At 50.1% G+C, this 12,058-nt stretch overlaps 1 non-coding gene across 1 annotated transcript; it reads left to right on the top strand.

The window, feature by feature from the left end:
• The first annotated feature begins 10,067 nt into the window (after window positions 1-10,067).
• On the top strand, window positions 10,068-10,140 carry Trnam-cau. The gene has a single exon. It is a non-coding gene; the product is annotated as a tRNA-Met (tRNA).
• Window positions 10,141-12,058: the final 1,918 nt, after the last annotated feature.

The following is a 12,058-nucleotide window of genomic DNA, read 5'->3' as shown; positions in this document are numbered from 1 at the left end:
TCAGCAGCCAGCTAATTTTTATTGCTGTATAGTATTTCATTCATTGATATACCATAGTTTGTTTATCAACTTCCCAGTGAAAGAGCATGGGTTATTTCTCACATGAAGTTTATGAATAAAGATGCTATATAAATAATCACATAGCCCGGTGCTGGTGGCGCACGCCTTTAATCCCAGCACTCTGGAGGCAGAGGCAGGTGGATCTCTGAGTTCGAGGCCAGCCTGGTCTACAGAGGGAGTTGTAGGACAGCCTCCAAAACAATACAGAGGAACCCTGTCTCGAAAAACCAATAAATAAATAACCACGTGCAGAATTTCATACAAATGAAGTTTATATAAATCAGGTAATTAATTATCTAGGATAGTACTTCTATGTTCCATGGTAGATGTTCTTATAATTCTGTAAGAAACTGTTGCACAGTCTTGTAAAATCTGAACTATTCTGTGTACCCATCAGCAGTGAATAAAACTGGTTGCTTTACGTTTCTCATGCACAAATTTTGTGTGTGTGTGTGTGTGTATACACGCGTGCACGCACACGCACACATGCATGTGTAGGCAGACATTCATGTTCGTGCACACCTGCTGAGTGTGTGGAAACCAGAGGTTAATGGCAGGACATTTTCCTCAATTTCTTCTCTGCCTTTTCTTCTGTCCAGGTTGGCCATGGAGGCCTGGAATCTGCCCACTGCTACCCCATCAGCGCAGGGACGGTAGATGCACACCCCACACTTGACTTTACGTGGCTTCTGGGGGTCTGAACTCAGGTCCTCATGCTTGCACAGAAAGAATTTTACCCCGTGAGTCATCTCCCCCATTCCAGTGTACAAAATTTAGGAAATAACATCGTGTGTTGCTGGTGACCACAGTTAACACAATTTGCAGACACAATAATGAAATACAAACATATAATATTCCCTTGCCCAAAACAGAAGGAAAGAGAATATCATTGACGATGCCAAACCGGAGGCTTTCATTAATCTCCTGTGGTCTTTCTCCTGGCTTCTCGTGCGTTGGTTTTAAAAGTGCCCTTTGATGTTTTACTGTGTTTTGTTTGTGTGAGTATGCTGAGCAGAACTAAAAATCTAGATATATAGCAGAACTTACGGGCTCAGGGTTGCAAGCATTATCTCCATCATTCCATGATCGCCTGCTGCAGATGTGGGGTTGCTGGCATACTGTGGTTGGGGGGGGCGGGGCTGAGCAAGAGCAAATGCCCACTGGGAAACTGACCTTCTAATAAGAGACACTTTGTAATTAGACTTTCTCTCGGGCTGTTGAGTAAGTTAATGGAAGCCCGCTAAGCCTGATGAGGTAACCCTGTCAAGGGTAGTTGAGCAATTGAGACACAACACTACATTTGAAGGAAGGTCCGGGAGCCGCTTTCACTGATATGGATTGAAAGGGACGGTGCTTGGGCAGCCCTGCCCTGGGAGCTGGCACGTCAAAGCCGCACACCCATTAGCTCGGTGAGCCGGGGCCCCATGGCTCTGGGCACCTGCACTGCCCGTAGTGACTGGAGACACCACCTGCCCCTGCAACTGCTCTTATACGGGTTGGAACTGGAACAAAGCTCCCACCCTGTTCTGGGTCTGAATTTGGAAGGCACAGACTCAGCTTTGGGCCCCAGGGCTGCTGCATCCACACCCACCGGTCCCACCTGGCAATAGGCGTGGAGTGGGCGGGTCCTGCCAGGTGAGCACGTAACCCTTTCTTCCCCGGGTACTCGTTCTGCCCACCTAGGGCATGGAGAGTAGATAGATAGCGGCTGTCGGTTTGCCGCTGGATAATTAACGGAAAGGTCCATTTGGAGAAAAATGTCCCGGCGTGCAGCCTTGTATATCTTCAACGAAAGTGGACCTGCCCTGTCTTCAAGGGGAGACCTGTCTCTGCAGCAGGGGAATGTCTTTTGCAACAATCCTTAAATGCCCAAGCTCTCCCAGTCCCCACAGAGGCACAGCATGCCCCAACGCCAGCAAAGACTGGCTAAGAAACGGTGAAGTGCCAGGTGGTGGCGCTTGCCTTTAATCCCAGCATTCACTCCAGAGGCAGAGGCAGGCAGACCTCTGTGAGTTCGAGGCCAGCCTGGTCTATAAAGGGAGTTCCAGGACAGCCAGGGCGACACAGAGAAACCCTGTCTTGAAAAACAAAAATAAAAGAAACAATGAAGTCAGGCAGTGAGATGGGTCAGCCAGATGGTAAAAGGTGGTTGCCACAAAGTCAGATGAGCTGAGTTCATCCTGGATTCTCAAGGTGGAAGGAGAGGTATGACTTCCCAAAACCGTACTTCAAGTGTGCTCACACACACACACACACACACACACACGAGAGAGAGAGAGACAGAGAGAGAGAGAGAGAGAGAGAGAGAGAGAGAGAGAGAGAGAGAGAGAGAGAGAGAGAATAAATATAAAAATATAAGAAAGGAAAAAAGAGAAACCGTGAAAGGAAACACTGGGCTTGGAACAAAGCAGCCATGCCCCTGAACTCTGGTGACAGTGACGGTGACGACTGTCACGGGTGGTCAGAGGGAGGGCAGGGACTTTGAGAGCACAGCACAGAGTGACTCCACCTAGCTCAAGGGCAGAAGCCTCCGGAGTGGCTGGTGGGGACTGGGGAGGGTGTCTGCCTTCGGGGCAAGGGAGAGCCACAGAGGGCAGACCTGGAGGCCCCTGGGAATGTGACTCCTCCCACGGGTGGTGGAGCCATGAGGCTTTGGCAGGTAGCAGTCAGAGTCGATGTAGCATGAGTAATGGCTACTCTAGTCACGTGGTGCCTGCGGAGCTCCTGGGGACATCTGACGGACAGCAGGGGTGGGGCTGCCTCTTCCTCTTCCAGTGACCGCAGACTGCCCCGTGCCTGAGTGTCCATTCATCAAGCTGAACCGGGACTGGGAGGACTGTGACCTTCTGGTCCCCTGAACGCGTGGCAGGGGAACTGCTGGCTGTTCCCCACAGACCGTGTCAGAGCGGTCTGCCTTCTCACCCCTTGTCTCCACACTTCTGCTCCTTCCAGTGGCATACGTGGCTGTCCCCTTCCCTCAGTGTTTTACAGCCAGAACAATAAGACGGCCCTCCTGGGAGCCTGCCCAAGGCTAGCCAGGCAGGTTGCAAACCCCAGCTGTAAGAGACCAGCCCAGGGACCCTTACGTGTCCCACAAGATCACAGCACAATTTCAGCCCCTAAGGGCATTCTCAATAACGTCCCTCTTTCCACGATTCTCAACTCTCCTGTTTATTCTTTTTTTGTTTGTTTTGTTTTGTTTTTCGAGACAGGATTTCTCTGTGTATCTTTGTAGACCAGGCTGGCCTCGAACTCATAGAGATCCGCCAGCCTCTGCCTCCCGAGTGCTGGGACTAAAGGGTGTGCCACCACCACTACCCGGCTCCTCTGTTTATTCTTAGTTTAAGCAGAGGTCACTGGAAAAGAGATGGGAGTCCTTGTGTCCCGAGGCTTGGGACCAACTCCTCCGACCTTGCTCCAGCCAAACGGTCACTACGGGGAACTGTATGAGGAAAGACCAAAGCCAGACTAGAGGCGGCTCTTGAGCTAGTCACAGTTCCTGTCAAACCAATACAGACCATGAGCTGTGGGTGGGACAGAGGTACAGAGAGACCAAAGGGTTAAACATCTCAATGGTTCTTATCATCTGTGCTGATGGAAGGTTTCTTGTGCCACCAGGTCCCGCCTCCCTTCTCAGCCCCAAATAAATACACATTAAACACTCTATATTAATTATAAAGCTGTTGGCCAATGACTCAGGCTTCTTACTGACTAGCTCTCTCTTAATTATTAACCCATTTCTGTTAATCTAAGTATTTCCATGTGGTCTTATCTTACCAGAGAATGCCTGGTGCGTCCTGTCTTCCCAGTATCTACATGGTGTCTCCTTTCTGGTCTCTCTCTCTGCCTACCTTTCCCAGAATTCTCCTTGTCTCCTGGTCCCACCTATCTTCCTGCCTCTATTGGCCAAACGGTGTTTTACTCATCAACCAATAAGAGAAACGTATATACAGAAGGACGTCCCCCATCACATCTGAGCTCCTGGACTCTGCCTTTGGGTAGATGAACAATTCCTCTAGGGGTGAGAGGATAGGAATGATCATATTCTTAATTTAATCTGCCCACAAGTTCTTTGGCCATCCAGTGTCCTGCGCATCAGTGCGTATGAACAAGAACGTTCGTATGTCCGCTGTGTTTGTTACTAATGAAAACTAGTCTCCTGGAGTTAGGAGACCTTCCTGCGGCATCTTGAGCCACCGTCACAAAGGTCCCCAGGGTGGGTAGCATGAACAGCTGAAGCCTGTTCTCTCGCTGAATGGAGGCTGAATGGCCCAGATGTCCCTGGGGCTTGTTTCTTCCTTCATTCCTTCTTTTTACTTTTCTGGCAAAACAAATTTTTTATTTAGCATTTTTTTTTCATTTTACTTACTAGTCCTAGTTTCCCTCCCCTTCTCCTGACAACCCCCCCTGCGTCCATCCCACCCGACCCACCCCTCCAAGGAGGTAAGGCCTTGGGGAGTCAACAAAGTCTGAAATACCAGGCTGAGGCAGCACCACGCCCCTTCATCCCTGTATCCAGGCTGAGTAAGGTGTCCCACCATAGTGAATGGGCATGTCCTGGGTCCCTCTTACTGGATGTGGACAGATGGCTGTCTTCCCCCCTGCACCCTCATAAGGTCCCTCCTCCGTGTGTGCCCAGGTCCTATTGGTCTCTGATAGATACTCCGGGCAGTTACAAAGATCAAGGGAGAGCAGCGTGGGTTACCTGGTGTGATGTCTGTTCTTGACTGTCAACTTGACTGTAACTGGAATTAACGAAAACCCAAGCAGCTTGGCACCCCACACCTTGAACCCAGATCTTTTGGGGTGTCTGTCATCTGGACCTCTGGCAGCCTGTGCAACGGGCATCAGAGGAGGAAGTCTGCCTGCTGTCACTCTCCCTGGCGAGCCCATCCCTCCACTGGCACGAGAGTCTGCTTGTTGGGGAGTCCCGCATCTTCAGAAGACCAGCTGAGACATCCATGGACTGAGCTTCTGGCTTCTTGGACCTCCCGTTGGTAGACAGTCATTGTTGGACTTAGCTGGACCACAGCCTGTAAGCCACTCCAACAAATCCCCTTCATCCTCTAAAGATCTCGACTAAGACACCAGGGAAAGAGTCACAGCTTACTGTTGAGTGGAAATGAGAATAGTCCGGGCCCATTTGTGCACCTAAACCCCGGGTGTTAATTTCCACTTTTGTGGGAGACTCTGCGTCCTAGCATTAAGGGTGAGGCTGGGTGGAGGGAAGTATTCACTCACATACCTATGTGAAGCTTAGGTTGCATTGCTATTCCCAAGTCCTCCCTCCTCACCTTGTCTTGGAACTCTGCCCCCTCCCCTCCTGTTGAATGCATTTCCTTGACTCAGTCACTTTGAACTTGGCCATATGATTTGCTTGAACCCAGGACCTCGTTCATATTAGTTAGACAGGTGCTCTACCACTGAGCAATAGCCCCAACCTCCATTATACTTCTTACTTTAAGACGGGGCTCACTAAGTTGCCCAAGATAACCTTGAATTTACTTTATAGCCCAGGCAGGCCTTGAACTTGTGACCTTCCTCCTTCAGTCTCCTATGTAGCTAGGGTTTACAAGCCTGTTCCACCAGGCCCCACTAAGCCAGTGGAATTTTACTGGACAAGCTAAAGAGTACAGGTTTTCCATGCGCTTACCTGGCATGATATGGTCTCTTGGGCTCCTGCTACTCTTTGAGGAGAATGTGCCTGTTGTGAGATATTTGTACACTGTGTGAAAATATATTACTGTGGCTGGGCGTTGGTGACACACGCCTTTAATCTCAGCACTCAGGAGGCAGAGGCAGGAGGATCTCTGTGAGTTCGAGGCCAGCCTGGTCTACAGAGCGAGTTCCAGGACAGCCTCCAAAGCCACAGAGAAACCCTGTCTCGAAAACACCAAAAAAAAAAAAAAGAAGAAGAAGAAGAAGAAAATATATTACTGTGATTTGTTTAATAAAGAGTTGAAGGGCCAATAGCTAGGCAGGAGGTATAGGTGGGACTTCCAGGCAGAGAGAGGAAGTAGGAGGAGATAATCAAGGCACAGAGGAGATGCTGTGGAGACTTGAAACTAGTTGGACACACAGAATGGGAGGGAGGTAAGTTACGTTACAACAGAATGTAGAGTAACAAAAATATAGGCTAATTTAACTTATGAGAGCTAGCGGGACAGCCGGGCGGTGGTGGCGCAAGCCTTTAATCCCAGCACTCGGGAGGCAGAGGCAGGTGGATCTCTGTGAGTTCGAGGCCAGCCTGGTCTACAAAGTGAGTTCCAGGACAGTCTCCAAAGCCACAGAGAAACCCTGTTTCTGAAAACAAAACAAAACAAAAGAGCTAACGGGACAAGCCTAAGCTAAGACCGAACTTTCATAATTAATAAGAAGTCTCCATGTTGTTATTTGTGAGCTGGTGGCCCAAAGAACAATCTGGCTACAGTGCCCTGCAGGCATATCCATCCTTTTTGATGCTGGTACACTGTGTTGTCATATACAGAGTTCACACTTGGGAACTGCGAAACTGAGTTAGAGGGGTAAATAGTGCAAAGGAACCTCATGCTTTGAGAAAATTTCTCCCCACTTAAGTTGATGCTGGCTATGGCCTTGATGCAAATTGTCTTTTTTATGTTTAGGTATGTCCTTCGCATCCATAATCCCTCCAGGACTTTAATTATGAAGGAATTTTGGATTTTGTCAAAGGATTTTTCCCACATCTAATGAGACGATCATGTGGTTTTTGTCTTTCAGTCTTTTTACATGGTGGATTATATTTATCTCTTTACATATGTTGAATCTTTCCTGCATCTCTGGGATGGAACCTATTTGATCATTGGATGAACTTTTTGATGTGTTACTGGATGTGATTTGCAGGTATTTTATTGAATATTTTTCATCTATGTTCATAAGGGAAATTGATCTGCAATTCTTTGTGTGGCTTGGGTATTAGGATAACTGTGGAGTAAATTGAGGAGTATTGTAGTTAACTCTTTGAAAATCTGATAGATTTCTATTCCAAAACCATCTGGCCCTGGGAGATTTTTTGTTTGTTTTTTTCCATCATTTTACCCTGATGTGATGTCTATCCTTGATGTTAAGGTGTGTTTCTTGGAAGTTGCAAAAGGATAGATTCTGTTTTCGAATCTGTTCTGGGAGTTAGTGTCTTTTTATTGGAGAATTGATACCATTGATGCTGAAGTATCAGTGAGCAGTGTTTATTTATTCTCATTATTTTTCTGCTGTGGTGGGAAGGGAGGGAGGGAGGGAAGGAGGGAGAAAGGGAGGGAGGGAGGGGTGAATCTGCTCATTTTCAGGGTCTTCATGGAGCCGTTGAATTGTTCACCTCCTGAGTTTAAGGAACTCCCCTGTAGGATGAAGGAGTTCTTACACATTTTTGTTGTTGAGCTGCACGTTAAACCTTCAGTAAATACATTCAAACATGGATCATGCGAGAATCAAGTTCTGTGTGTTGTGAGTAGAACAGAGGCCTGGATTCGAGCTCCCCCATTTACAGTGCAGGGGGTCGATAGTGTCGTCCACTTTGGTTGTTTCAGACAGGGAAGGAAAGAGCCACTTGTTGGAGGCAGTGGCAAAGAAATAAGCTGTTTCCCAGGGAGGAGGGATAGGTAGGGAAGAAACAGCGATGTTCTCCGAGACTGTGACCTTCGGCCTGCCTGCTGGAGGAAGAAGCCGGTGGCAAAGCCCTCTGAGGATACAGTGGGCAGTTGGGTGAGGCAGCTGTGCTCAGGTGGGAAGTCGGGAAGCTTGGCTCTGGAATCCCAGAAGGTACAGCCTGGAAGGCCTTGTCAGCCTGTGAGTCTTGAGGCACGGCTCACTTGCTTCCAGTCAAGCCTGGAACCCTTTATTCTGGACTACACACACACATATTCCAGGGGCTCAATCTGGAATTTCCATGTCGAGTGCTGTTGGGTTCCGCAGCAGCAGGGCCTGCTCAAGGTACCATGACACTGAGCATAGGTTTACATACACAAGGGCTCCCCACAGTCTTTGATGGTGCGTGGGACCCTGCCTTAGTTACTTAGTACTCTTAGTTACTGTTTGTTTGGTTTTGGTTTTTCAAGACAGGGTTTCCTCTGTATTGCTTTGGAGGCTGTCCTGGAACTCGCTCTGTAGACCGGGCTGGCCTCGAACTCACAGAGATCCGCCTGCATCTGCCTCCCGAGTGCTGGGATTAAAGGCGTACGCCACCAATATAAAAGGAAGCATTTAATTGGGGGCTGGCTTACAGTTTCAGAAGATTAATCCATGACCGTCATGGCAGAACACAAGCATGGTTCTGGAGCAGTAGCTGAGAGCTCACGTCTTACCTGCATCATGGGGACAGAGATTGCGACTTTGGGCTGGTGTGGACACCTCTTCCAACAAGCACATGCCTCCCAATTTTCCCTAAACAGTCCACCAATGGGGAACGAAGCATTCTTCAAACACATGAGCCTACAGGGCCCATTCTCATTCAAACTTCCCTGAATTATACGCTTTCCAGCCCTCAGCGATTCATCACGGATTTTAGTGCTTTAGGTTTTTTTTTTTTTTTTTTTTTTTTTTTTTGGTTTTTCGAGACAGGGTTTCTCTGTATTGTTTTGGAGGCTGTCCTGGAACTCGCTCTGTAGACCAGGCTGGCCTCGAACTCCCAGAGATCCGCCTGCCTCTGCCTCCCGAGTGCTGGGATTAAAGGCGTGCGCCACCAACGCCCGGCTTTAGGTTTTGTTGTGAGGGTTAGTGAGCAAACACTAACGCAGGTAGGTATCCCTGTCCCCCACTCTGTGTTACAGCCGGGTGGCCCATACTCAGACCTGTCTTCGCTGACTGTCCCTCACAGCCCGGACTGACAAATTCCTGTCGCCTGTGGATGTCGCCACCCTTCGGAGGACGCTGGGGCTGTTTCCAGTTCTCTGCTACTCAGCACGTGGCGGAACCGGGGCAGACTTGGGGTGCTATCTGCGGGGCTGTTTTTCTGTCCTGGCACCGTGAGCGGCTCAGTTGCTGGCAGACCAGGCACACCTCCTCTCGCCTGGGACCTGGGGCGCACAGCCAGCGGGGTTTGCTCCGCAGGCCCAGCCTCAGCAGCATCTTCTCTGGGATTCCCAAGGCTGGGCTAGTTTGGGGCTTGCACCGTGAGAGTTCCTAGGTCTGGGCGTGGCAAGAGTCTGGACAGCGCTCTTCACGCTTGTCCCTGCTTCACCCCCTTAGGTCTGGCGACTCCCTGACCATCGCCTCCTGCGCCCCCGTGCGGCGTGGGGCTCCCCTTCCCAGCGACCCCAGCGCCTGCAGTCTCTCGGAACGCGACCGTCTGTTTACAGCCAGGTGTCCCCTGCACACCCCAACCTGCGCTCGCCTGGTCTGGGCGCCCCCATGAAGGCCTCTGCACCCGCCGGGGCCGGGATCCCTCCGCCCAGTCCCGGCAGTCAGTCTCGAACCCCCGCACCTGGAGATCCGAGGACTCCAGCGGCACCGCCCCAGCGCATCTGTCCCCGTCCCAGGGCCACCTCCCGCTCGCATTAGCACTGCAGCCCGGGCGAGCCACACCTCCCAACCCGTGGGGGCCGAAACTCAGAAAGGCGAGCCCAGTCCCAGCCACAGAGCCACTTCCGGGCCAGCCTGGGACATCTCAAACAATCCCCCGCGCGCAGCCAGCCACCATGCAAACGCCAGCGGCCAGATGTGCGGGTCCCCAGCCGCAGCCGGGCTGCTTTCCGTTTTATTTTTGCTTTCGTAATCGTTGTGTGCCACTGGCGACAACGCCAGCGAGAAGCAGCCCAGCCGTTTGCCAGGAACACGAAGTTTCTTTGCACGTAGGGCTTGAAAACGAGCTTCTGTAAGGAGCCGGGGGCGGGGCGGGGCGGGGCGGGGCGGGGCGGGGCGGGGCGCGAAGGTCCGCAGGTCCCCCGATGGGCGCCCTCTGCAATGGGACCCAGCGACGCGAAACTCAAGTCTCTGAGCATGCGCGCTGGGCATTTGCATCAGAGTCTTCACAACCAGGCCGGAAGCAGCGCTCAGGTGCCTCGTTAGCGCAGTAGGCAGCGCGTCAGTCTCATAATCTGAAGGTCGTGAGTTCGAGCCTCACACGGGGCACAATACTTTTGGTCGCTTTTTCCTCCCAGATCTGAAAGTTATGGGAAACGCTGGGCCCGCGGTGGCCGGCAAGTTCCAGGCGGACCCGGACCTGCCGTAATGCAGGGCGATCGCTGGGGACGGGGACGGGGCAGGGTGTCCGGTTCCGGGGGATGCTGCGGGGCGAGCCTGGCGGGCGGAGAGCCCTGGGTGCCCCCCGGCGCGAGGACTCCGGGGGCCTCGGCCGCTCGTGCCGGGCCACCACGGGTCGCACAGCAAGCGGGGACGTGGTCAGATGTGACCACCCCACCTTGCACGCTGCGACCCTGCCCGGGAAGCCTGCGGCGGGGGCGGCGTGGGGAGCCTGCCGTCTTCCGGGGTGCGTCCAGTCCCGTGGCGGATCCAGGCACCCCGAAGACAGGCACGGGTTACTTTCCCGGGAAATTGAAAACCCGATGGGTCCCTGCTACCGCAGACTATGTCCATGGGTGGTGGCATTTCTTACTGTCACTCCACGGAAGTTTCTCGGCCTTGCGGATGATTTCACCATGGGATGGGCACAGAGCCTGGAGTTGGGAGGTGTGTGGGGTCGTGTCAGAAATCCATGATTCCGTTCCTAGCTTCGAATACCATTGTCCACACTGGGGATTTCTAAGATTTTCCGCTTGTTAACCCTCCCTCTTTGGTCTGAGAAATGTTTACACAACCCTGGGTTTATAAGTATATAAATAAATATACGAATAAAATTTACTGAGAAGAAATCACAATTTTATTGTATTTTTAAGTTGAAAAAAACTTGATTGTGTTTTGGGAGTTGAAACATCATGATAAGAATGCGCTGAAAATCCCCAGTAGTCTGTGGGGGGAATTTTATTTTAAAGCTAGTTTTTAACACCAATTCTGTGTATACATATAATTTTATCATTTATTAAAGATAAAAGCAAATACCCATGCTATTACAATGAAAGCACTTAGTTAATTTTATACAAGGAATTAAATCTCAGCTGAGCACTTGATACTGTAACATGTAGATGATCTCTAGCCCTCTTCAGAGTTGAGTGACATTTTGTTGGGTATGGTAAAGTCCGCCCCCACAGCACTTGGCAGGTGGGGTTCAAAGATTAGTTTTAAAGTCATTCTCAGTTACTCAGCATATATGAGGCAAGCCTGGGCTTTCACGTTTTGTCTCAAGAAAACAGGACTACAACATTCTACCCCACAAGGTTGATGATATTTTGATTTTGTAATTATCAATGTTGAGAACCCCGCTTTGCCTAAATATGTAGTACCAAGTATGTTCTGGGCCATTTCAGAAATTGTTGCAAGATCTGACTTAATCTCTAGCCAAAATTTGCTTAGTGATTTTTTTTTAACTCAAACAGGAATTTTGACATGGCTGGGAAGACCCCAGATACTCTAACCATTGAGCCATATCTGCAGTAATTTTTTGAACCAAAAATATTTTTTTTTGGCTTTTTAAGACAGGGTTTCTCTGTATTGTTTTGGAGGCTGTCCTGAAACTCGCTCTGTAGAACAGGCTGGTCTTGAACTCACAGAGATCCACCTGCCTCTGCCTCCTGAGTGCTGGGATTAAAGGCGTGTGCTACCAATGCTTGGCCCATGATACAATCTTAAAACACACCAATTTGATGCTTGCATGCTGAGGAATCATGGTGGGAAGATATTAAAAGTTTGTTTCCGTAATTAAGTCATTGTTTTTCTATGAGAACAAAAAACCCAGTGTGCACAGTAAAAACCTTGGAATTTTTAACATACAATAATCTTGAATCAGGGCCCAGATTTTTAAGCAGTGGTCACTGGTATTTTATGACGTGACAAAGCGTGTGTGTATGTGTGTGTGCGTGTGTGTGTGTGTGTGTGCGTGCTCGAGTGTGTGTGTGTGTGTGTGTGTGTGTGTGTGTGTGCATGTGTGTTCAGA

This window comes from Mesocricetus auratus, unplaced genomic scaffold (genome assembly GCF_017639785.1).
Source record: "Mesocricetus auratus isolate SY011 unplaced genomic scaffold, BCM_Maur_2.0 Super-Scaffold_100023, whole genome shotgun sequence".
Classification (NCBI taxonomy): domain Eukaryota; kingdom Metazoa; phylum Chordata; class Mammalia; order Rodentia; family Cricetidae; genus Mesocricetus; species Mesocricetus auratus.
The sequence above is the reverse complement of the archived record's forward strand: the minus strand, read 5'-3'. Positions and strand labels throughout refer to the sequence as shown.